Source organism: Thalassophryne amazonica, chromosome 8 (genome assembly GCF_902500255.1).
Source record: "Thalassophryne amazonica chromosome 8, fThaAma1.1, whole genome shotgun sequence".
NCBI classification, from domain to species: Eukaryota; Metazoa; Chordata; class Actinopteri; order Batrachoidiformes; family Batrachoididae; genus Thalassophryne; species Thalassophryne amazonica.
In genome coordinates this window covers 83,357,346-83,384,893 of record NC_047110.1, presented here as the reverse complement: position 1 = coordinate 83,384,893, position 27,548 = coordinate 83,357,346, and the positions used below count along the sequence as shown (strand labels likewise).

Here is a 27,548-nt window from a genome sequence, read left to right as displayed (position 1 = left end):
CACAGACTCCTCCCTCCAATTCTTGTTGGTATTTTTTTTTTGTCTATATTTCTGTATTTGTGAGTTTGTTGTGTTTTGTAGCTGGAGGTGGGTGAAGGTGATGAGTGAGTCAGGAAGGCAGTGGGGTGGAGAGTGATGGAGTCGGGGTGGAGGGGGTGGGGGAGGATGTGAGAGACATGAGGAGTGTGGTTAGTGTGGCCCTGAATGCTTTGGAAGCTGGTGGCCGGCTGAGAGTTGTTAGCTGTCACCGAAGCCACAGGTTGATCACTTCCTGGAAACTTGTCTGCTGACATCTGGCAACTTCCCCCCCCCCCCCTCGCATGGAGTAGCCGTGATTTCACGTTCTGCTTTTTTTAATGCCAAAGTCTGGAGATCTGATCCTGGTCGATGTATATAGCACTTACCTCAACTCCACCAGAAATGAAGTGAGTACTTTATATATCACTTATAGTTCAATTTCCTCTTCATTCTTCTCAGTCAAATATTAATCCAGTTATGGTTGAAGGACTTAATTTTTATTAACATGGAACAGTGAACCGTATTTCAGACACTGAGGGGACATTTCTCTCTCCATTCTAGCACCACACGCATAAATAACCAATTATGGGTGAAGAAAAATGTGATAATTATCATGGACTTCAGCATTTTTTTAAAGAATAATTGTATGTCACCCACCGTGACACCAAGTATTGTTTTAATAAGTCCTTCATTAATTCTTCATGGCTTTAGTCGTGTAATGGAATTAAAGTGACAGAGCTGTCAGCTGAGATTAAATGGTTCTATAAAATGATCCCATTAGAGAAACCATTGGTATGTGCCAGACCTTTTTCTCTAACTCATTTATTCACACAAATATTTGCATGGCTCATATAAAAAATATGATGGAAGTTTAAATATGAATATCTGAGAGAGAAACAATAGAAACAATATTTTATCCATACTAATTAAAATGCCTTATTTTGTTTTCATTTGGATCAGAGCTTAAATTTACAGCTGAAAACAAACTTAAAAGCCAAAAAAGTCTCACAATGATCTTATGATCTGGTACTCACTAAATCACAGCAAAGCAAGTTGTTACATATACATAATATCATAATTCACTTTATCTTTAACCAGAGCTCCTAGAAACACATCGGCCAAAAGGAATTATAATATTATGGATTAACAAATACAGCTGCTCATTTGTTCTCTTTCACTGCTACCAAGTGTTGAAATGGCAAATTTTATAAATTTAATTTTATAAATGTAGGTTTTTATGGGTACATCAAGGCACATTTAATTGTCTACTGGTGATGCAGTAGATGATATTACTTTTTTTAGATTTTTTTTTTTTTTTTTTTGTCTATTCATGTTTGTACCTAATGCATTTTTCAAATCATATACGAGGTCTATTAGAAAAGTATCCAACCTTATTATTTTTTTCAAAAACCATATGGATTTGTATCACGTGTGATTACATCAGACATGCTTGAACCCTTGTGGGCATGCAAGAGTTTTTTCACGCCTGTCGGTTACGCCATTCGCCTGTGGGCAGTCTTTGAATGAGGAGTCGCCCACCCTCTCGTCGATTTTTTCATGCTGCTGCTTTGTTTGATCAAAATTTTTTCAAAACTGTAAGGCACAACTGAGTGGACACCATGCGATAAATTCAGCTGGTTTTCGGTAAAAATTTTAACGGCTGATGAGAGATTTTGGTCTGGTAGTGTCGCCGTAAGGACGGCCCACGGTGCCTAACGACGATCTGCGCTTCGTGGTGGCAGCGTCTCGCCGTTTCAAGTTGAAAACTTCCACATTTCAGGCTCTGTTGACCCAGTAAGTCGTCAGAGAACAGAGAACTTTCAGAAGTCGTCGGCATGAGGAGTTTATTCGGACATTCCATTGTTAACAGACATTTTGTAATGAAAGAACGTGCGAGCAGAGTCGCATGTCGGGCCGGACCCGACCACGGGGGGTCGCGACAGGAAAAACACCTCTGTTGGAAACATTAACGGGCAAGTTGGAACATGCCCAAGCTGTTAAACAATTTCTCAGTTACTCACTTGTTGAAAGCCATCAAAAGCCGCCTGAATTTTACAAATGGTTTTCAACACGGAGGTGTTTTTTCCTGTCGCGGCGCACACAGATTTGTCGAGTCGTCACGGAACGACTTGGCGAATTTGCGCGCATGTCTTTCATTACAAAATGTCCTTAAACAGCGGAATGTCCGCATAAAGTCCTCATGCCGGACTCTCTGAATCTTCTCTGTTCTCTCACGACGTCCTGGGTGAATTAAGCCTTAAATTAGGATGTTTTCAGGTCGAAACAGGCCGACGACGGCGCCTGGAAGCGCTGCAGGACGTCTGATTAGACACTAATTTAGTACAAACATTGCAATATTCATTCTTCTCCTGACACAGATGTTTTAGCTTTCATGTGTCTGGATGAAACTGCACAAGGCGCGTTAAAGGACAGCTCCTGTGTTGTCTGTATTTTTGGGGACACAGCATTTTATTCCCTTTAAGCGTCACCACAATAACAACGGTGACATACTTACCCCCAAGCCGAGTGTGTGATGGTGACTCATGTCCAAATCCTTAATGGTTGATATAATTTCAAGCCATTCAAAACACATCGTCATGCATGTCTGTTTCTTAAAGTGTAGCTAAATATAGCATTATAATTCTGTGTTTGTGTGAAGGTAATTCTTAATTGCACTCAGTATACCTGTAATACTATATTTAAATAGAAAGGGAAAGTTTTGAGGCCAGCTTTCTTTTTAGCACTCGTCTTCCTCTTTCACTTCACCAAGCAAAAACAAATGATACTGTGTAAAAGCTTAGGCACTCCTGAATTTTCATTAAGATGGGTTTGATCACCCATCACCACTAGAGCTGGGTATCGATTCAAATTTCAAGAATCGATTCGATTCTGATTCTTAAGATTCAGAAATGATTATTTCAATCCGATCCTATATTGATTTGGGTTAGTGTTATTAAAACCGTTTTTGAGCTGTTACCTAATGTCTATTAATCCAACATATTAATTCTAGCATTATATTGACATTTGACAGCAAATTAATGAAGTATTGGTAGTTAATAATGATGGCTACAAGACTGATGGCACAGACTAATCCCCTCCCAGAATGACAGAGTAGTATTTTATTTAACAAACATGCTGAAGGGCAGAACTACTGAACAGATCCAGGGCAGCCAAAACAGGGCGCTAGAGGTACCTGGTTCATTGCCCCTGACACAGGTACATTTCTACATGCTTTCCATGTTTTGGCCGGATGCCTTGTTTCGTTTGGCTTTAAAGTAAGGCTGCAACAAAGATTTAAATAAAAAACAAACTATGGCTTTGCTTCACACAATTTGGCCCTCAAAATGCAAGGCAATAGTGCTTCAGACAGTTATAATTTAAAAACTTTCAGGGAGCAGATGTCCCTATCTTCCCTACAACACTCACGTCTGCAGAGTGGCACGCTGCAAGAGAACATCTCCCACAGCCGTGCAGACTGAACTTTTCAGTCAGTCTTCTCCCACAGCCATGCAGTGAGTGCTGGTGGAAAAGACTGACTGAAAAGTCAGTCCACACCAGAGAACCTTCATGCACGGTCCCACGGAAAAGGCATGTTAAGAGGAACAAAAAAAAAAAAAAAAAACTACTGTGTGAATTAAACAGTGGACGATCTCTTTTCTTACCCGACATCTTTAAATGACTGACAGAGATTGATGGATAAGCTGGAAAGGTGATGTAACACAGTGGTAACATACCACTGTCCCAGCTTTTTTTGAAACGTGTTACAGGCATCCATTTCAAAATGAGCAAATATTTGCACAAAAACAATAAAGTTTATCAGTTTGAACATTAAATATCTTGTCTTTGTGGTGTATTCAGTTGAATATAGCTTGAAGAGGATTTGCAAATCATTGTATTCTGTTTTATTTACATTTTGCACAATGTCCCCACTTCACTGGAATTGGGGTTGTAAAATGAGAATCGATTTAAAATTGACGAATCGATCTTTTCAACCCAGCACTAATCACCACCACATTAGTAATACACACAAAATCAAACTTGAAAAATCCAAACATCCAAACAAAAATCACGAGATTTTTTTGTTTCCTATTTCATGAAAGAAACAAATAAATATAGATGCTAGAAACATCAATTCACAATAAATCAATCCTTGTAGCTTTGTACACTACCAGTCTAAACTTTGACTAGTACTGTAGGTATACTGTCCAGTACATGCACTCAAAAATCTGATGCATTGCATGAACTCAATTCAATTATCAGCAGGATTTTGAATAAATATATGTAGCCCCAACTCAAATAAAGCACATCCATGCAAAGATAAGTTAACTTAATTTAGTTGGGACTAACATATTTGACTACATAATACATAATGAATTGAGTTCATCTGAGTAATTTTTCAGTGTAGTTTCCAGTAATCACTCAAATAAATAAATAAATAACATATATGGCAACAATACAATTCAGGGCAACCTATTTTTCATAATTATGAGATGCTCAAACAGAAATTATGTAATTTTAAAATACAAGAAGTCCAAGCAAACATTTTTACTTTAATCAGAAATATTAGGTGTTTTCTTGCTTTCCACTATTTGATAACCTTAAACCTTTACACAGCACTATATGACAAAATCCAGCATCATGGATGGATGTCAGCTATTAAGAAAATATACTTTTTTAAAATTTGGTTTTCTTAAGATGAAAATGTATCTACTGGCCAGATTGAAATGAGGGCTGTGTTTGGCCCCCGTGTCGCAAGTCGCCCACAGTTGGGTGAAATCATTTATATGGTTCCTGTTCCTGAAATGTGTGGATTGATCATTCCCCATTTTATATTATTAAATTAAAGTTTTAGGTCTGTTCAGTATGAGGGTTGAAGGCATAAACTGGGACAGGCATGAACTGAAAAAAGCAGCAACATTAATCAACAATGACGGTAATTGTTAGTCGCTTAATTACTCTCATCTTTTTTCACTTTTTATCACGGACTCTTTCTCCCCTGTTTCTTCCTCGGTGAGCGAGGTGCTAATGAATAAGAGTGAATAATATTCAACCTCTGAGACATCCAACAGCTGTTGGTGCTAAAAATAATCAAGGGAGAGAAAATGGGAGAGTTCAATTAACACCAGTCGTCTGTCTCTTGGCGTATGACCACATGATAATGCTTAACGTCCAGCGTTGCGTTTTGGTCACCAGGATTATTGGGAAACATGTCGAGGCAGAGAATCTAACAGTTGCATATCACACCTCGCTTTGGATATAAGAAAGGAGACTGTGTTGCGTCAACCACATGCCTGAGGCAGTTGATTGTTCTACAATTGAGCCTGTCACACAAAACTGCAGAGGCTTGCGCGTTGGAAACGCTACAAAAGATGGCTTTGATCATGTCATTTCTATCAAAGAAAAGACAAACTGGCAGGATTATTATCTATCATTGCGCAATTAACAGTATGACAGTTGATGAAATTCTCCTTAGTTGTGAGGAAAAAAGTCAGGCTACTTTCTCTTTTCTACAGTTCATCATGAAGCTTCCACATGAAGCTGTCAGACTGAAAATTTAGTCGATCAATTTGCAACTTGTTGAGCAGAGGATAAATAAAAAGTGTCTCAGCACCCTCTCCTTCTTTCTTCTTTCTCATGATTATTGAACACCTGTGTAACAGCCATGACAAAGAAGTACTTCAGGAAAAAACAAAGCCTTTTGCTTTCTGTAATGTTATTTGAATACTTATTCTGCGCCATCTAACTTGATGTTCTGTGTGTTTCTTCGTTTTGAGTCATGCTGCTGTGAAAGGAAATTGTGAAACAGAGAGAGTGTTGAAGTGCATGTGATCTCAACGGTCAAGTTTCTTTTAGTTCCTCTTTGCACCGGTTTCTCATTTTATCCTCTATCTGAAAAGCACACATGAGAAGGCTGGATATAGTAACCGTGTCTGTTTATAGCCTACATGTAGAAATAACTATTTTAAATTTTAGTACTGTATTTAAATGTGGAACTATTTGTGAGTGCAATTCAAAATACAGCTGTTTTGCTTTGCGTTTGAAAGAATGGGTGAAGTTTGCTATAGTTTGTAGGGCAAATAAAAATATATTACATACAAAATTGTACATAACCACAAACATATACAGTATAATACCCTTAAAATACTGTTTTAAGAAAAAAGCAAAACGTAGATTCTGTATAGATTCAAGTGAAAAAATAAAGAGTGCAATATCTTAACACCTGCCACAATATAGCACAGAGTGCAGGACAACTGTCATTGATAGTAGAACCCTGTGTGGGGACTATATTCTTCATCCCGCTCCAACCTGCTCCCGCTAAAATTCTGACCATTCCTACCACCCGCTAAACACCTACTGTACAATCATAGATATGTATTGACTTTGTGTATTCTCCCATCCCGTGAGAGAAAACACGTAGTGTAGGCTATTCATAAAGAAATTCATGGGATTGTTTTGTTTTGTTGAATCCCTGGCCTGTATGTCTTTTAATACACTGTTCGGAATAGCGTTTCTATGTGGTTGTTTTCAGTTTAAGGACAGTTTCATGTGACAGTTCAGTTACTGTTTGCATAAGGGCACGCAGTAATTTGTCTGCGCTTGTGGCACAGAGACACAGACTCGCTGTGCTGTGTCTCTCTCTGTTCGCTCTGTAATGTCCACTGCTCCTGTTAAATATTTAAGATGAAGTAGTGTGTGACATGCATACTTTACACTATTCTCCTTTTTTGACTGAGTCATCTTGTCACTTCTGTTCCCGCAATGTTTATTTTTAATATATCTGGTACTTCTCCTGTAAATGACCACTCATATCAACATTAATGCCCGGTTCTCCACTTTCATGAATATGCACCACTGGAAACTGTACTACTTGTGTACTATGTTTCAGTTTTGCACACACTACAAGGTACAACATCAGCTCGCTATATCAAACACACTTCACTAGCTTACATTTGTGAGCAAGTGTGGTCTTGACACACTGGTTTGTCATTGTAAATGTCCATCAAATCCATCCTTTCAATAACTTCGTGAATGTGGTCATGAGAAATGGATTTGTATGGTGAAAGTGTCAAACTTGTAGAGACATTCACATCTCTATATTGACATTCATGTCTCTGCTTCTTGGCCTTTGAGGACAAGAGATCCCTGAGAAAGGCATATGAAGTCATGGGGTCTCTGGACAGATTTGTTTGGTGATGCTGATACCTTTGCAGGAGAACAAATTCCAAAGTTTTTATGTCCTGTCTAAGTGCATGGATACGAGACAAGGACAAATACCAATGACCTAAGTCTGAGATTAGGAGCTTATTTTTTATGCTCCTACTGGTTTATCAATAGAGCATCTTCAATATCCATAAAGAGTGGATTCACATCATTAATAAAAAAAAAAAACCAAAACATTAAATACACAGGCATTAAGCACTTAAAACATAGCAATAATTACAGACTCATAGTTCTCAACATTCCTTATACAGAAATTTAAAACGCATTATTGCACCAACAATATATTGGATATTACGCATCTAATGTGTCATTCTGAAGGAGTGAATATTGACAACCAGCAGCTTGTAGTTGTATACCAGATTCTATAAGAACTAAAAAAAGATTGGCATGACAGCTTGGCCAGACAATTAGTTAGTTCATGGTTGCACAAAATACCCCGTGATATAATGCTCACTTTTGTGTGTTTTTTTTTTTTTCATTACAGTGCCAACAGCATGCCTAAACAAGTGGAGTGAGGATGCATGAGAGTCACCTGGAGCCCATCGAGGCCAGGCCCCAGTCCAAATGTGCCCAACTCTGTTCAAAGATGTTCAAGAACCTTCTGCTCACCTTTACTGTCCTTGGTTAGTTACCATCAGTGTCATTTTTTCATTCAGCATACCCTTTTAACTCGACAGCTCAGTGAGAACACACCATCTGTGCCTGCCTACGAAACCAGACCGCTGGATGACTGTTGTCCTGTTCTTTCCCAGCCAGCTCAGTGCCACATGTTCAGCGAGCACCAGACACCCAAACAGCCTCTGGTGGTGTATTAAAAGGCTATTAAAATTACAGCAGGGCTTCACTCTGCTGCAGGAGAGGCTTTAATTTAAGAGTGGAAGCATCATAATGCAATTTCAGGATACAGCAGTCATATTTTAATTGAGTGTTAAATCGTGTTAAGTGCCATTGTTGTGCATTACTGGTGTCCTTTGATGTCTGTCAGTGATCTGCTGATCTGCTCAAAGCACATATTGTATGTGTCCTGCAGACCATGGATGAATGTGGAGATGGACACAAGCACACTTAGTTATGGAATTGCTAGTTTCCACCAATACCTGCACCCATGTCCTCTAAGCACAATACTGCTTGTACTCATATGGACCATGTTGGTCTTACAATAAAGTGTGGTTAGGTGCAGAACTGGCATACTGATATTGTCTGTCACCAGAAATAATTTGTACGTTAGACCAACAAAAAGAGGTCTAATTTTATAATTATTGTATTCATTGTAATTCAGTTTCATTGTATATTGGCTAAAAACTCTACAAAATGCTTTTTGAGGTTATAAAGAGTCACCTCCCTTCAACAAAAGGTGAAGGGAAGTGACCCGTCAAACTTAAATAATTATTGTCAATCTAAAAATTGGTAAAATTTAAATAAGACATGGGTTTTAGGGTACGATCTCAAAACCAAATTTCAGTCATCACAATGGAAACATCAAACATCACTGAGGACAAGAAAAGCATGGTATATGTGCAACAATGTTAAAGTCATGTTGACCAGTTTCTTTGATTCCTGTGGGGTGGTGCATCCTGTGTACACACCAGAAGGCCAAAATATAAATAAGGAGTATTATCAGGAAGTCCTCTGCAACCTCATGGTGTTCTGCACTGCAAATGACCGGATCTGTGGGACTCGAAAAGTTGACAACTCCATCATGATAATGCACCTGCCCATTTTGCACAGCTGATTCAGGCACTCCTGCGATTCCTCAGCTCCTTACTCTCCTGACGGGGCTCCCTCTGATTTTTGGCTGTTTCTCCAAGATCAAAATGACACTAAAGATACCCCATTGAGTTGCAAGAAGACATCATGCAGAACACCACGGGCCAGCGGACACCATCCAAAAGAGGCCTTCCAGAAATTCTTCCAAAAATGACAGAACTGCTGAGAGAAGCATGTGCCATCTTAAGGATGCTACTTCAAAGGGATTAGGATTTCAGACCCTTAGGAGAGTAATTGTATTTTTTGCAGCCAAAGGTTGGATACTTTTGAATTGCACCTCATGTGGCGAAGGTGATGTGTGAGTACACCATTAAATACTATAAAATGACATTGCTATAGTCTGGAAAACATTCATATTTATGTGTGCACGGTATGTATGGCACCTCTGATGTCTGTTTTATTCAACATTTTTCCTTTAATTTGTCACCTGTTTGTATTTGGACATGGACGTTGACTGTTAAGGTCATGAGTATGGAATAGTATTTGATGTCAAATAGAGCTCAGGAAATCAGATATCATCCAAATCTACTAAGTTTGCAGAATCCACAGTCTGCTGCCAGAGTATGAAGCATCTTGGGCAACTTGCAACATTTGGAAGAAGGAAAAAGCTGCTGTTTTTATTTTTTATGACGGGGGTGTGTGTTATTGAACAGCATCTCAGGCTGTGGGATCTTTAGCATCACAGGAAGCGAAGCCTTGTAAGGGGGAATGGGGTGTCTTCACTGGCCTGAGAAGATGAGACCGCATGAGGAGATTGACAGCATGCAGAGGTCATCTGAGGAGAAATGAATGCAGTGATAGTTTTTTGCCTGTCTTGCCACAACTGAAAAGTCCCCCCTGTCACTCTTGGTGTGTTGCCAATTCTCATCAGTGAAATTCTCCCCTTTTCCATCTCAAAATTACTGAACTAATTTGCCAGGAGTTGTTTTATGGCTCTTACAAAGTGAAATCCCCCACCCCATTTCTTTTTTTTTTTCTTTTTTTTGTTATTTCAATTTTTTAAATTTGAACAAAAGCTAAAAACATACTGCATCAGAAATGTTAATAATATTCTGATCCCATTGACAGTACTTGAATTACTCTTATATTCACTATTGTATTATATTTTCACTATTTTGCTTCTTTTCTCATTCATACTTCTTCAAATGCCTCAGGTGTGATCTTGGGAGCTGTAGCAGGGATGTTGCTTCGCGTCGCCTCCCCGATCCACCCAGATATTGTCATGGTGATCGCTTTTCCTGGAGATATTCTGATGAGGATGCTGAAGATGTTGATCCTACCACTTATTATCTCCAGTTTAATCACAGGTGCAGTGACGTCAAATACACTTGAACAATATTGAGCATTTCTTTTCCAATTACAGTCATTGTATAAGGGTGATTCTTAGACTATGGCACTTATTATGTCCTTTGATCATAATTGTATGAAAAACAGAAAAAAAGGGGAAATTTCACACTTTTATAGTTATCTTTACAATGAAGTGTGTTAGAAATTTGTTCTAGTAGTCTATGATGACTTTTTCACCTTTTTTTCGCATCATTATATGCAAATATTGCCGTTTTGTGCTTGTCCCACACCCAGACTTTGATCTTCAATGATAAAAAATGAATGGTAAGAAACGTTTTTTCTAATGTTTAAAATATCTCTGAATAAAATATCAGTAAAATAATCAAAACATAATTGGGGTATTCAATGTCATACAACTGTTGTGATTTTTTAAACAAAATGTAGTTGTCCCACACTATTGCCGTAATTTGCACCACAACACTGTAATGTCCCTTTAAACAGTTTGTATGAAAGATTGTTTGGGTAGTTTCTATGGAGATAAACAGTGACATCAGAGCACATGTATATAGCGCCAAATCACAACAAACAGTTGCCCCAAGGCGCTTTATATTGTAAGGCAATGATGTGGTGGAAATTACATTTACAAGGCCAATAGTGCCCATAGTTAAAGAATCACCCATAAACCAGATATTCACACTCACCATACGCAAAAGTCTCTATGTTTTGTATGGTTTTCCTTGTAATAAACACCATATATACCGGATTTTTGCTCACATTGGACAAAACATCCTGCCCCATCACAACGTATTTCATTAAAAACCCTTGCATGTACCGGATAGAGGAGTTTGGATGTGCCCAGGAACAGAGGTACAAAATGAAGTTCAGCACTGACACTTGCCATTTGAGGAAAGTGGGTACCGAATTTACTTGATTAAAAAGCCCCGGTGTCGTGGTCTGAGTTTGCGCCGGTCTCATTTTACCAAGCGCATGCGCAAATCGATTTTTTTTTCCGCGGTCAACTTCCGGGAGGTCTAGAATTACCATTTCTTGCGGCGACTTCAACCGAGCAGATGTATTTTGAAATACTGCATTTCCACACACTTTTGATTCAGAAAATTGAAGTGGGACTAAATTCAGACTTGCAGGCTGGAAATTTCAGACTAGCTAGGTAACTAGTAACCAGAAGTATAATGGTTAAATTAATAAGCATCAATAGAAAGTGACAGGATTTACTTGTGGTTCCAATTAAAAAATATAATATATTTGCTTGGCAAATTTGGACCAGGGGTCAATAACACACAAGTCTCAATATACCAAGATGGTAAAATCAGACTGGTGGTAAGTTCAGACTGTGGCTGCTACAGTCTAATTTACCTGGTAAATTCAGACTGGTGGTAATCTCAGACCGTGACACCGGCATTTTTTTTTTTCAAATCGTGCTCAGACCGGGTGCCTAAATGAGGCAGGCCTTTATTCAAGGCCGGCCATTATTAATAACATGTTCCTTGCTGTCTGCACTGTAATATGGTGTTAGGTTTCACACAGATATCCCTGGTTGTGGCAAACCAAAGACAACCACTTTAGATCAGAGCCCTCTGTGTGGCTGTGATCCCTTCCTATAGACCGGTCCAAAACGACAGAGACTGCAAGGGCTGTGTTTGGTCACTTTTCCCCGTTTGACTTCTTCCTCTCCCATCATATTCCTAAAGTTTTTGTAGTGCACCTGCTGATTACATTTCAATCATGGATCAAATACGTTGGCAGAAAAGTCCGCAAATACAACCACTTTAAAGCACAGAACTGAATAAAGACACTCAAATGCAAGTACCGGTAACGTTGGTTTGGAGGTTGGTGATTGTACAAAGAAACTGAGCTCATTGAGGGACAAATTGATCCAGAAAGAGCCACTGTTCAGGTGATAAATTGCATTAAGACGAGACAGAGAACTTTAAAAGGGTCACACGCTCGCCGTTGTCATTGCATGGCCACAAACACACGGGAGTTGTAGAAGCAATACCAGGTTTTATGATTTTAAGGTACCACTCCACAGCGGATTTAGAATAAAAGAAAGAGTGACTCGACCGAATGTAATCCTTTAAATCAGGGGTAGGCAACCTGTTCCAGAAAGAGCCATGGCTCTTTCTGGAACAGGTTGCCTACCCCTGCTTTAAATGCACATAATGCCCACCACTTAGTTTAAGGCAGGCATTATTTTTGTCAGACAAAGTTTGACCTGGCCATTAAATGAGGCAGGCTCCTGTCAGGGGTTTAATCAAGGAAATACGCAAGCCTAACTGGTGCTGGGGATTCCCCTGAATCCATTATATATGAATTTTAGTGTGTAGACAGTAGGTATTGAGTAACCCAGAGTTAATTTTTGAATTACCCATGGTTTTTCAGTCACTCTAATCTAACACTACCTTAGTACAGTATAGCAAACCTAATCTTACCTGAACACCAATCCCAGACTTAACCCTAACACTGCTGTGGTAACCTAAACCTGACCTGAATCCAATAGTACAATATTAACTCTAACCTAAACACAACGTTTTCTCTAACCTTATCCTAATATGACTATGATACTCTCACCCTTACCTTAAACCTAATACTACTATGGTAATATTAACCCTACCCTAACCCAAACACAACTGTAGTAACAAAACCCCTCCCCCTAAAACTAATACAATTTTAATCCTAACCACAACCCAAATATGATTTTAACCCAGCCCCATCCCTAAGACTGACCCAAACAGTACTATATTAGCCAACACCCTACCTAATATTAATAGCCTAACTTTACCATATCCTGAATACTACAGTGGTAACATTCACTCTACCCTAACCCAATCTGTGCTATGTAATAACCAAAGTAAACACAAATTCTACTACTGAAGTAACACTAACTCTATATTAACCCAGTTACTAACACTATTAAATTATATATTGAATGCAGACCTCTAATGGCCTTTGCATTCATTCACCAGATATTGAGTCAGTATTTTCATTGTAATAAGACCCAGGCAAAACAGTTCTGTTTTCTTTGGCTGCAGGTCTTCTGGTTTGATGCCAAATCTAGTGGTCGCCTGGGCACCAGAGCTATGGTTTATTACATGTCCACCACCATTATTGCTGCTGTCCTGGGAGTCATACTTGTCTTCAGTCATCCACCCTGGGAACCCAAAACTGAAGGAAAACCTGGGTGAGGGTGAGAAAAATGAGACGTCTCCAGCTTGGATGCTTTCTTGATCTCATCAGGAATTTGTTTCCAGAGAACCTTGTGCAGGCTTGTTTCCAGCAGGTAATGTACTATATATATATATAGATATATATATATATATATATATATATATATATATAATATAATATATATATATATATTATATATAATATATATAAATGCAATTTTTATGCTGTCTTTCAGTTTAAGATTAAAATATGTCAATATTCGGCACCTTCCAGCTCATCTCCTACTGCATACCACTTTCCTTCTCAGATCCAAACTGTCACAAAGAAAGTAGAAGTGGTTGCTACAGAAGAAATCAATGTCACTACCATGGACGGCTTGGTGGCTAATGTCACTAAGGAGCCTGAGTTCATCATCAAAAAGTCTTTGCAGTTCAAAAGTGGCATGAATGTTCTAGGTACTTAACATTTTTTGTTTCAAACACTGAAAATCAATGAGTAATTAACACTAAAGGTTAGAATTTATGCCATAATCATTGACAGTGCTGTGAAATTTTCATCTCAAGTTAAAGATATACATATAGCGATAGTTAAAGATAATAGAAGTTAAAGATAATCATTTTCTCCTGTTGTGATAGGTTTTCCTTTACATCTGCACATTACCAGTATTTAGATTCAATATGGTTTTCTGTTTCAGGTGTGATTGGTTTCTTTATTGCATTTGGCATCTGCATGGGGAAGATGGGAGAAAGAGCCAGACTCATGATTGAATTCTTCAACATCCTCAATGAGATTGTGATGAAACTTGTCATCATGATCATGTGGTTAGTATTGGCTAAGAAACTCAGTGAAACAAAGTTTCAGTGAAACAATAACAGAAACAATGTGAAGTTCAAATAAGCTTTCTTTTCATCAGGTATTCCCCCTTTGGTATTGCTTGCCTGATCTGTGGAAAGATCATCTCCATCAAGGACCTGGAAGTGGTGGCCAGGCAGCTGGGCATGTACATGGTAACAGTTATTGTTGGACTTATTATCCACGGAGCAATCTTTCTGCCCAGTATCTACTTGTTATCACTAGGAAAAACCCCTTTAGCTTCTTCTTGGGAATCTTCCAAGCCTGGATCACTGCCTTGGGGACAGCTTCCAGGTTAGTAACAGTGATGAATGGATGTCTGGCTCCAATATCTCTGCTGCTAATCTTCACACACTTTATCTTTACCTTCGATTTCCCCATCTAGTGCTGGTACACTGCCTGTCACCTTCCGCTGTCCGGAGGAGAACTTGGGTATCGACAAAAGAGTCACTCGTTTTGTGCTTCCAGTTGGTGCCACTATCAACATGGATGGAACTGCTTTGTACGAGGCAGTTGCAGCCATCTTCATTGCCCAAATGAATGGCGTCAACCCTCGACCCGGGTCAGATTGTCACTGTCAGGTCAGAGAGCACTCCCAGTATTTTAAAATAAGCTATGTCATTTTGTACTGCAAAGCCAAAAATACTATAATCCTGTTGTCTCAGGGTAAGGGCAGATTTCCAGACATTTGCTTGCTTTCTGGCATTGACATGATCCTATACATGCTTCCATCATAGTAATTCTCTTGCTTACAATTTTGTGTTGTTACTAATCTTGATCAATAACAATGATAGTGCATAGTACAGCGGCTAAGATCAAACTTTCACCAGAATCGTGCATTTTTTGGAAGAAAGCATGAAAATGAGTATGGAGGTTCTTTTGGGTCTATAGATCAAGAAAAAAATAGATACAAGCATTACCGCCCCCTGGAGGCCGCCATATTGGAATCAAAGATGGCCACCATTTGTAATCATGTTTTTGTTCATAACTGCTTAATTAAGGCACCTAGAAGAACCAGGGAGGTTATAGTAAGTTAAGTCTTCTTTGACAAAGTTTATGATGTTAAAGGTGGTGTGGTGTCAGTGGTAATGACTTTCACATCTGAAACAGACATCGGTTATTAGTAATCTTTTCACATGACATTTCCCCCAGTATTCCATTTACCAAAGCCTCATGAAACATTTAACACTAACACAAACACCATCTTTGATGTTACAGTCTAATACTAGCAAAAATGGTGTCCATCTTGGATTCCAATATGACCGATATGTAAATTGAAAGTAATTGAAAGTGATGGGGCATTAGATTCCCTAGACCTGAAAACATAGGGATAGGTCAAGGATCGGTTCTTCTGTGTGGTTACTGAAGGGGTTCTGAGATCAAAACCAATTTCAAATGGTGGCCATCTGGATTCCAATATTGCTGACATCTCAGGTAATTCGAAATGATTCCATTTAGGTTCCCTGGCCCTGAAAATATGGGGATGGATCAAAGAATGGTTGTTGTAGGTGCCTTAGTTAAAGGAGTTATGAGCAGAAAATGTTTACAAATGCCAGCCATCTTGGATTCCAATATGGCGGCCTCCAGGTGGGCGATATTACGTGTATCTTTTTTTTTTCATGATCTACAGACCCCATAAAACGTCTGACCCATTTTTGTGCTTTCTTCCAAAAATGCATGATTTTTGGTGCTTTCCGCTGTACTAGCAGACATATCTCATGGTGAAGGTAATGCCAACCCATAAACCATGATAAGTTCAACGTACAGATATTGAAACACTAACTGAAGGCTTGATGGTTGAAGTCCATGGTCAGAAGTCTGTTTTGATTGTCTATAGTGCATCATCTAAAATTGTATAGTACAAGTGCATTTTTTGTGTGTGTCCAACTCATTTTTGCCATTTACAAGATACATAATGTGAGTGCAAAATAGGGTTCTGGGCCCAAAAGTGAGATTTTTTATTCTCTTTTTTCATTGTCAGGATTGGTTTGCAGAGGTTGAAAACCCCGGCTTCCAAATGTAAAAGTCTTACCACATATCTGTTCCATCCTCCCCCTAAACCAAGTGATTCTATTTAGTTAAACTCTTTAGTTGTTTTCAGTGCACAGGAATAACCAAGAACAGGACTTTACTCTCTTTAGCCGGGCATTTTCCACCTCCAGTGTTTTTGGCATAACATAAAATATACCATTGTCATCTGTCATCACATATAAAAGCTGATGTGTGCCATGTTCCTGGTAAGCTGCTCTTGAGAAAGTGAACTCAATAAGAGGTTTTCTGATGAGATAGGACAACTGTGGCAGCAAGTTAGAATACACCACTAGATGCAAAGCTCCCTGAGCTAATGCAGTGAAGCAATGAGGGTAAGTTTTGCATTCCTCAGCAGGTTCGGCGCAAAATCATCAAGGCTGGACGCAACGTCCATGCGACACATGCATGTTCAAAAATTGATTTTAAGAATAACTTTTTCTCCATTTTGTCTGATTCCCCTTGCTGTCGTCAGCGAGTCACTGTGTCTGTTCCTCCATATCCTGTCTGCATGGGGGGAAGACATCTCAAACTCTGTATTAGTTTTTACTCTTATTTGGTTAGTGACTGTTTTAAATTCAGTTTTGTTGCATGTACGAGGTCTGTCCAAAAAGTAACGGACCTTTTATTTTTTTCAAAACCATGAACCTTGAATCATGTGTGATTGCATCAGCCAAGCTTGAACCTTCGTGCGCATGCGTGAGTTTTTTCACGCCTGTCGGTTGTGTCATTCGCCTGTGAGCAGGCTTTGTGTGAGCACTGGTCCACCCCTCTCGTCGGATTTTTATTGTGAATAAATGTCTGAACGATTTGGAGCTTTGCTGCATTAATTTTTTCCAGAAACGTGAGAGACCTCCAGGTGGACACCGTTCGAAAAATTAATATGGCTTTCGGGGACGATTTTATGGGGATCACACAGATTAAGGAGTGCTCCAGACGGTTTAAAGACCACCCACAGCGTCTGAGAGCGCGGCGCGCTCCGAGCACCGATCGACAGATTCACACCCCCGCTGAAACAACAGATTATTTCCAACGTGAAGGCTTTGTTGATCCGGGACGTTGTCTGACTTTCACAAAAAGGCAGAAGGCGTGGACATCAGCACTTTTTCGGCACATTCTACTGTTAAAGGAGTTTTTTTCATGGAAAAAGAAGCGGAGGATTGCGCCACCATGCCACTCATGGCATGGGACAAAACCACCTCCGTGTTGGTCTCACAGGACGGCTTTCAGGTGGCTTTCAGACGGCTTCTGGTTGCTTTTCAGTCATGTGAATATCCGAGAAATTGAGCATGACCTGGACATGCCCCAACATGTCCTGTGAGGCTTCATCACGGCGTTGCTTTGCACCATGCGGCTCCGCCGCAAAGCGCGGAATTCCTCCGCTCCTCTTTCCATGACAAAAACTCCTGTAACAGTGGAATGTGCCGTTCATTTCTAAACTGGACGCTGTCTTGATGCGGGACGTCCTCTGACTAGCACAGGAATTGCGGAAGACGTGGACATCAGCACTTTTTTGGCACATTGAGACAGACGTGCGGAGGAATTCTGCGCGTCAGGATGGAGCCGCATGGCGCAAAGCAACGCCGTGATGAAGTCTCACAGGACATGTTGGGGCATGTCCAGCTCATGCACAATTTCTCGGATATTCACACGACTGAAAAGCAACCGGAAGCCATCTGAAAGCCGTCCTGTGAGACCAACACGGAGGTGGTTTCGTCCCGCGCCATGAGCGGCAAGGTGGGGCAATCCTCCGCATCTTTTTCCATGAAAAAAAACTCCCTGTAACAGTGGAATGTTGCCGAAAAAGTGCTGATGTCCACGCCTTCTGCCTTTTTGTGAAAGTCAGATGACGTCCCGGATCAACAAAGCCTTCACGTTGGAAATGATCTGGTTGTTTCAGTGGGGTTTCAGCCTGTCGATCGGTGCTCGGAGCATGGAGCAGAGTATGTATTCTGAATATTGCACCATAAACATTGAAACAACAGTTGGATGTTAGACCAGATTTATGGTGGTCTATGACTCCTCAGTATTCCACCAGCAGTGCATCTGAATATACTTCGTTTTTTGACTGACACACCCATAGGAACACAATTGAACACAATTGTTGTCGCTATTTATCTATCTATAAAGCAAGATGTGTATGTGGCTCGCATAGTATCTCTCTGTTTGTGCATCTGCCTCAGCTTTCAGATATGGCTTGCACTGGCATGATGATGTGCATCCTTTATTGTGAAATTGTGGGGATTAATTTTCAAAACGTTTACTTTGAAGTCATCAGTCTTGGTGTAAGGCGGAACGTTCTCATGTGCCAGCTTTGACAAAGATCATCAGCAAAATTGACTCTCACGTTCTGCCTTAAACAGATGCCTATCTCTAACGCGTTCAAGGGGGAGAGACGGAAAGAATAAATTAAACACATACATTCAGAGCTATGCAAGCCACAGGCACACAGACACTCTTGCTTTCTTATCACAAGGTGGAACGTTCTCACCGCGCCAACTTTGACAAAGATCGCCAACAAAGCTCCCAGTTTTCCATCTGAATAGATATTTCCTACGGGCACTGCACTTGTGTGACTAATTCATGAAAATATACAGTAAAAGTACAGTGAAAACAGATTGTGTGCCTTGTGGGTTAGGGGAGCGCTTATTGCCCCAAGTGGAGGAGTTCAAGCACCTCAGGTCTTGTTTATAAATGGGATGGAGTGTAAGATGTATGGGTAAGATGAAGTGTGAGATCATTAGAAGGACTGGGGCTGCATCTGAGGTCTTCTGGACTCTGTACCAGACTCTTGTGGTGAAGAAGAGCTGAGCCAGAAGGCAAAACCTCTTGATTTACCAGTCTGTTTATGCTCCTGAACTCGAGGAGTGACTGAAAGAACAAGGTTGTGGAAATAAGATTCCTCCGTCAGTATCTGGGCTGACACTCATTCCGCTAATGAGGGACTCAGAGTATCGAAATTGTATCAAAAGGAACCAGCTGAGGTAGTCTGGTCATCTGGTGAAGATGCGGGACATGGTGGAGGGATTATATTTCCCTCTATTTGGCTCAGTCTTTGTGTTGTGTACAAAGTTTATTGTCACGGACTAATAAAACCCTGATCCATATTTGAACCTTTGTTTTTGTAAGCCTAGATTTATAAATGACATTATGAGTGAGCTCTGTAACAGCAGCTGCTTCAGCTCAGCACACACACAGTCTACACCTTCTATAATTCATCATAAACATGCTGCATACCAAAAGTTATAGGAGCTTCTGGTGTAAAAAAAAAAAAACTACAGTTGTAGAAATTGTAACAGCAATGAAGCATCTTAGTGTTATTTCTACTGCTGCTGTGGTTTGACTGCTCCCAGAGCCTGAAGTACTTACTGCAACATATTGCACTACTTTTGGAAGATGCAAAAAAAAAAAAAAAAAAAAAAAAAAAAAACAACAAAAAGCAAAGATTTATGTGATACCACGCGTACTGTGATTGCATAATAGTTAACATTATCTATGCTTTTACAATTAGATTAACAATAAAAACATTGTCGTATGGCGAGTGGGACGAGGAAATGGTCTCTTGTAGTGCAGAATAAACGATGCATATACAGGTGATCTCTTTAGCCTCCTTCGTGGGCATCTTTATTGTAGTACAACTTGGTAGCACGGTGGAAAAGAAGCCGTGGCCATGAGCGCTAGACAAGGCAGCATGAGCGCAGTGACGACGACACATCCCGTGGGTGTCTACAAAATAAAAGCCTTTTACACAGAGAGCAAGAGCGCTATAATAACAAACACTTAACATCTTAAATTAAAATTTATCGTTAATAGATTTAATGGTTTTGGAGGAGCATAACACACACACACACACACACACACACACACACACACACACAAAACCGGGTGTGTGCAATTGGACAAATGTTAATTCTAGTTTAAGAAAACTGTCATACGTGAACAATATTCCTAACATATGGTGATGCATTACATCACCATAAATGAAAAGCATTCAACCTTGGTTCTTTGCATAATGTTTTTACCTTTTCAGTGGTGCAGTTTTGCTGACCTTTCACTGAAATATAACAAGGGCCATTATATTGTTGTAAGAGGTGAAAACAGGAGTTGCTGGACATTTACAAAATCTGCAACTGGAGGAAATAGAAACTTGGGTTGTCTAACTCCTTTAAACTCAGACTGTGCTCTCTTGCCTCAGTGGTTACTGCAATCTGAGGACTGGAAGACAGTCAGTGTGTTTGGCCATGTAATAAACATTTCATTTTTTTTCTTCTGAATTAGTTGGATCTGAAAATAAATCAGGTTAGTATTTGATTGATTGAGCTTCCAAGTCTCATGCATCACAAGGTTCTCCAGGCCACATGGGCTCACAAGAGGCAGTTAAACATATAAAGCAAGATACAAGTAATATCTCAGACATAAAGAACCAATATTTATATTATTTACATATTAAACTGGCATAACACTAATCCACACTACAGATATGTTTAAAGGGACCTGCATATGTCAAGCATCTGTAAACTGTCTTTCTCCAATGTTCTGCTGTTAACAGAGGAGTTAAGGATGGATGACCTTCTACGTGACATTTTTATAGCATATCAATCCCTGGTTGCTCAAAGTAATAAGCACATCGCTCACATTTAAAGTGCTTTTCATGTGCAGTGAAGGACTACTATAACACCGCTGCTGCACTTTACATAAGCACAGTGTAAAATTAATATTTCATCTGAGCTTCTGTGCTTTGCTCATTTGTACATCTGCCAAGACACTATGGTTGTGTTACCATTTGTTTGTCAATCTGCCTGTTTGTTTGTTTGTTTGTCAGCAAGGTGTCTAAAAAGGACAGGAAGGGATTTAATTGAAACTAGCGTGTTGCCCGTGGGGATCCACAGGCTTTAGATTGGGTAGTGTTTCTAAAATAGGTAGCTGACACTTTTCAAGGGTGGTAATAAATTGTGCAAAGCCTCTATAATCAGTTGGAATGATGTGTGAGTCCAGAATGTTTTTAGAACCTTAGACCTCAACCTTAGAAGAAGAACTCAACCCTTTATTTCCTGTTAATTTAGGGAATAACCCTGTTGTGTTTCATGATTTGCAGACGTTAATGTTGGATTTTACGGTCACAAATTGAGTTTTACCATTTTTACTGGCTAGCTAAAATTGCCAATTTGTCAAAGAATTGATTCAAATTTTCGTGATTTTTTTTTTTAACTTACTACTACTAATCCTACTCCTTCCCCTAACCCTAACCCTAACCCTCTGACCGGAGCCCCCCCCCCCCCCCCCACACACACTGATCATAAGCCTGACCCCCTGTCCTAACCCTAACCTTGACCCCTAAAGGAGGCCCTCCAACTAGGCTGCAGGTTCCCCCCACACACCAAATTACATACACATAATTTATGTACATAATAATTTTGTTTGTTCATTTTTTTATTCACATTTTGCACATTTTTTAATAAAAACCCCTTAAAATACTTACCTTTTCTTCATTTTTTTCCCCCACTTCCCCCTCCCCCGCCCCTTTTCTTAATGTTTTCCTTTTTTTTTCTTTAAACTTTCTACACAAGCCCAGAGTGCTGACTCCACCCACCCCTCAATAAGAGCCACTCACAGCCAAGGCTGTCATTTTCAAATCCAAACCGGTATGAGGAAGGACTGCAAACTCAGCTGCTCCACATACAACCACAAAAGTCTTTTTTAAGACTAAAAATCACGTGCTTCATGCCTGAAGAAGATCATATTAGATCGAAACGTCGCGACGGAAGCAACGTTTGCACCATTTTTTTTCTATTTTTGCAGAAATTTCCTTGCTTTTTTTCATTTTTTTCTCTTCCCTCCTCATTGTACGTCTCCCACCTTTGTTGATTTTTAATTTTTCCTTACATTTTATTTCTATTATACCAAATTGTGGTCTGATTTAACCTGATTGTCCTATCACATAATGTCTGACTGGATTCAGGTTGCGTATAAATGCCACTTCAAACCCCAGCCCCGACCACAACGGGGAGCTTTCTGATCGCGGGCAGAGGCCCGTGCACCTTCTGACCCCGTGGAGGGGCCGAAACCCTAACTTTAAACCTAAACACTCACCCTAACCCTAATCATAACTCCCCCCCAGACCCCCGTATTACTTTTTTATTTTATGCAGCAGTCACGGAATGTATTAGAATTAATTTGTGCTCCCATTATTGAAAATTTTGCACTTTTTGTGACAATATCATGAACCATAGATGAATGTATATTTCGTGATGCTGAATCACGACATGCTGTGAGATATGGTAGCAAAACATAAACATACCAAACAGCAAATGTCAGCTGTCCCCAGTTTCTCCGTGATTGAAGCCACACACATGCATGCACGCACGCCACACAGAGGACACTTGGCTGTTATAATATAGATTTGATGAGTGTTCAGGATCAAAGTTGAGTTATGAAGGCCACAATTCAGGATTAAAGGCCAGGATCAAGTGTCAGTGATCAGGATCATAGAATTTTTGAGAAAAAAAAAAAAAAAACACACCAAATGAAAGCATTATAACAGTCTTGTGTAAAGAGGGAGTGTAAAAAAAAACTTGTTGGATCTTTGGGGAGCTATTCACTTGCATATAAGTTTGGTTGCACTGTAAATTGTGTTGCATTATGAAATGTGAAGAATTGTGACAGGACATGATTGAGGAAGAGGTTCCTTTATGCTGTGGGAAATGACACTGAGTGATGCTTTGCTGTGTCCAGTCTGACAGCCACTCTGGCTAGTATTGGAGCAGCCAGTATTCCCAGTGCTGGACTGGTGACAATGCTTTTGATCCTGACTGCTGTGGGCCTGCCAACCCAAGACATCAGTCTCCTGGTTGCTGTCGACTGGCTGCTGTGAGTTTACCAAAACTCGTATTAGTTGGATTCATTTATTGCATTAAAAATGCCAAACCATTGTGTCCTTGCTGGGTAATCTCTCTTTGTTCAGGGACCGATTCAGAACTTCAGTGAACGTGGTGGGTGACTCCTACGGTGCAGGCATCGTGTACCACATGTCCAAGGCAGAACTCGACGAACTCGACGCACACATGGCCAAGTCTGACGACATTGAAATGATGATGAAACCCACTCTTACTACGACGACATGAAGAACCACCATGAAAACAATTCCAACCAGTGCGTCTTAACCGCTACCGCTACTGCTAACAGCTCAGTAATTGTAGATGAATGCAAGGTATACTAACAGTCACGGACATAGAGACTTGTATATAACCATCACTAACTGCATGCTGTGCCTCCACCTCTGCTTTGTTGCGTTTGTTTTACACATTGCATTTTTTTGTACATTATGTGAATACCTCCACATTTTGTTTTTACAACAGATCATAAGGAAGAGAATGACAAATGCATGTTTTATGTATGTGTGTGATTGTTCTGGAACAGCAGCTTTTGTGTTGAATTAACACTAAAATTGGAAGGTTTGATGGGTAATGTTGGGCAGCACGGTAACTTAGTGGTAAGCACTGTTGCCTCACAGCAAGAAGGTCATGGGATCGATTTCCACCTTTCTGTAGGGAGTGTGCATATTCACATGGTTCCCTCCGGGTTCTCCATCTTCCTCCCACATCCAAAGACATGTTGGTTAGGTGAACTAGAAACTTGAAATAGACTATGAGTGTGGATGTGTTTGTCTATCTGTATGTGGCCCTGCGACAGACTGGCGTTCTGTCCGGGGTGTACCCCGCGTCACACCCTATGACTGCTAGGATACGCTCCATTGCTCCAGCCCTCTGTGACCCTTAATTGTAGTAGAGAGGTATAGAAAATGAATGAATGCCAAATATTTTTCAGAATTCATCAATGTAGAAAACAGATCACAGAAATTATTCCGTCACTTAAGCAAAAACACCAAGTATTCTGTAGTTTTTGTTTCAAAAAGGGAAGGATTTTGTATAGCAGATATCATAGCGACTACAGCTGTTCCCGGCTTTATATATTTGGCACAAATTTTGTAATTTAAATGAAAGAATCAAGACTTAAGTGCAAATGTTCAGATTTAGTTCAAGGGGTTTAGCAAAAATATCATATTAACATTCAGGAATTATAGCCATAAGTAATTGCACAAATGACTGACAAGCAGTTTCATGACAAGGTGTGGCTTGTTCCTTTCTTATTCCATGACCAGTTAGACAGAAAAAAAAACACAAAAGTAGATGAGTAGAAAATTAATTCCTTGGTGAAGAAAAACACCTTCACAACATCTTGACCAGTCAAGAACAGACCATATGAGGTAGACATGTCACCTACATGAATGTAATTATAGACAGTTTACAACCAGGTGCAAAACACTGAGGAACAGGAATGATCACGATACATTATTTAGCAGCCTTGCTACCCAGAAAATGTCAGATACGCTTCACTTGTTGGAGATAATTGACTGTAACCATTCTGTTACAGAGTTAACCTTTTATTAAGTTGTTGGAAATGAAAATTATGTTTCATTCTGCACATGCAGCTGAAAATGCATTTAAGGGGAAAAAAAGGTTTCCAAGAGGTCGCCAGTTATTATGAGAATTTAAACAAAGAATCCAATTACCGTGATGAACACTGAATATTTCGTGACTGACTCATTCCCTGTTGAGTTGCTATTTCTGCCCATACTGAGAAAATCAGAAGTATGTCCCTGAAAATTAAAAAGACAAATCTTTCCTTGAATGTATTCCAGGCTTCACCGTGGCTGCTCCCAGATGTCCACACCCCGGCTGAAAAGGTCTACTGATCAGCCTGTTCATTTATTACGAGATGAAAGGCAACACTGCCAACCTGTCACACCAGCAACCCACTTATAGTAAAAACTTTATTCCAATTTCTATTAAATTTCATTTGCAGCACAAAGGCTTGCTATTTTCAGTCCACACCTATGCTAATATTTTCTGTTTGCTGTTTTGGCTGAAAATGGTGCAATTCTAACCCCTGTGCAGCATGCCTTGTCTAACAGATACATAGAAATGCACTAATGTCATTTTTGTATGTTGTTTTCCATGCATTTGTTTATCTGTGTATTTTATATTTTTATAGATTTATTTGTATTTTTTGGCTTATTTTACTGCCTGTTTGGTGTTTGGTCATCATGCACCTGTGCTCTGTTCCTAGGACTGTGAAAGACATTCTTGCACTGTAAGCCCATTCATCAGCGGTTGTCCAGGGTAGTATTCCTTCCCATTATTAATTGGATGTTGTAAAAATAGCAGAGGAGGATGTATTTTAATGGCCAAAACTCCTATGACCAAAAACTCTCAAAATGACAGAAATAGAATGTCATCAAGCCTTAATTAACCAGTTAGGAATTTGTAGCTGCAACCAAAACAACGCCTGATTGTGGAAGCAGCCTCAATAGAATTAACAGGTCATTCCAAGTCCTAAATGAGAGCTCTGGTCAGATCCCACAGTCTGACTGTGGGATCTTTGATCCACATCAGGAAAGTACTGCACCTTAGTATGTGTCTGTGCCTTGGATCAGATGTTTAGATCTCCATGCTGGCTGCTTGCAGGTAACCTCAGCCACGAACGGCTCTGCTGCGGAGTGTACACTTCTTGAGGAGGAACCTTGGAAACGTGAATAACGGCAGCACAGTGATCCCCTGCTCCTGGGCTCCACAAGCTTTCCGATCTGGTGAAAAACGAGCGAATGAAAACACATGAACAGAACTACTAATTGTTTTTTATGTAGTTTAGTTTTTTTTTTTTATTAGTCTCTTTAAAGGACTGACTGATAAACAAATACTAATTCACTTAACTGTGAAGTGAATACAAAAGGTACTCATGACGTGTTAGAGCACAATCATGTCCTGTATAGCAGATACTTGCACAACATACTTTGAGGCTTGGAGAGGGAAGGAACAGAAAACCTTACATTATCTTACACTTGTTAGCAATACACTCTGAGTGAGGCTGATGTTTGATTTAAAGGGGTCATATTGTGCAAAATCAAGTGACACCCCCCCCTTATTTTTTACAGTGTAAAACAGATGAAGATCTGTGGTAATCATTCTTAACGTGCCACAGTCCTGTGTCTATTCATGTAGGAATTACATGTTTGGATGTAGAATTTAAGCCCTCTATAATATTTGTCACAGCTGGGTATTTGTACCTGTGGCCATGAACACATTAATGACTACAGCAATCTGATATTCAACCCCACTGACTTTCACCTTCACCCAAATGATTGACCTGGTGCAATCCAGCTAAGTGTGTGCCGCATTTGGTCCAAAACAGGTTGAAAATCAAATTCCATGACCTTGACTGTTGGCAAAATAACTTGTTGGTGTGTCAGCCTTCATTGACATACAGACTTTGGTAGAAATCAGCATAAAGGACCTGTTAGGACAAGGCCATCAAGCAGAGAGGCAGACATGACCTTGACACCAGTGATTGACGTTTGGCAAATTTGACCTTGCTGACAATTCCAGAATCTTCCATATATGTGCCACATTTGTGTAAATTATAATGAATAATGTAGTTTTTGAGCCGCCATCACAACGTCCTTCACCTCAATAACTAACCTTCACCAAATTTGACCTCACCTGGTTAAGTCTAGAACCTATCTCCATATGTGTGCTAAGTTTGATGTAAATCACAATGAAAATTTTAGATTTAACCTTTGGCACCAATTATCTTGATGTTAACCAAAACTAACCCTTTTCACTGTAATTCTGGTGTTGATTGTCATCCACATATCAAGTTTGGTGTAAATCAGACAAAGGACCTTGGAGGAGTAAAAACACAGACACACAAATGGTGATTAAATTATACTGTGATGTCTGAACTTCTGTTTGGTTTGTGAGACATGAGACATGTCCACATTAAAGTGCAGCAACATGCCATTTAAAGGGACAAGCACAGAAACAACTGCGTTTATGAGCATCTAATTTTAATGTCACTTAATAGAAACTTCAATATCTGTTTTTAAGACATCAGTTAACTTGCAATAGCTTGCAAGCAAAAAACACAATATGACTCCTTTAAAGCATGGTGGACCAATGGTGTTTGTAGTCAGCGTCATTGGTTTATATCACCGTGTGTGCAGCCGCCCTCCGCTTCTCGACTCACAGCGTAACACCGGACTCCAGAGCCTTTGGGTCAGAGGAGTGAAAAAACAAAAACCACGCTGACACTCGTAAGCACAGATTTCATGGATTTATAAGGCACAGATGCTA

General features: G+C 39.8%; 1 protein-coding gene and 1 pseudogene across 1 annotated transcript in view; both read left to right on the top strand.

Annotated features, from left to right (window-relative positions):
• LOC117515996 (excitatory amino acid transporter 2-like) overlaps nt 1–27,548 on the top strand; it is a 128,192-nt gene that overhangs the window by 71,228 nt on the left and 29,416 nt on the right. The window lies entirely within an intron of this gene.
• On the top strand, nt 186–26,449 carry LOC117515997 (annotated as a pseudogene).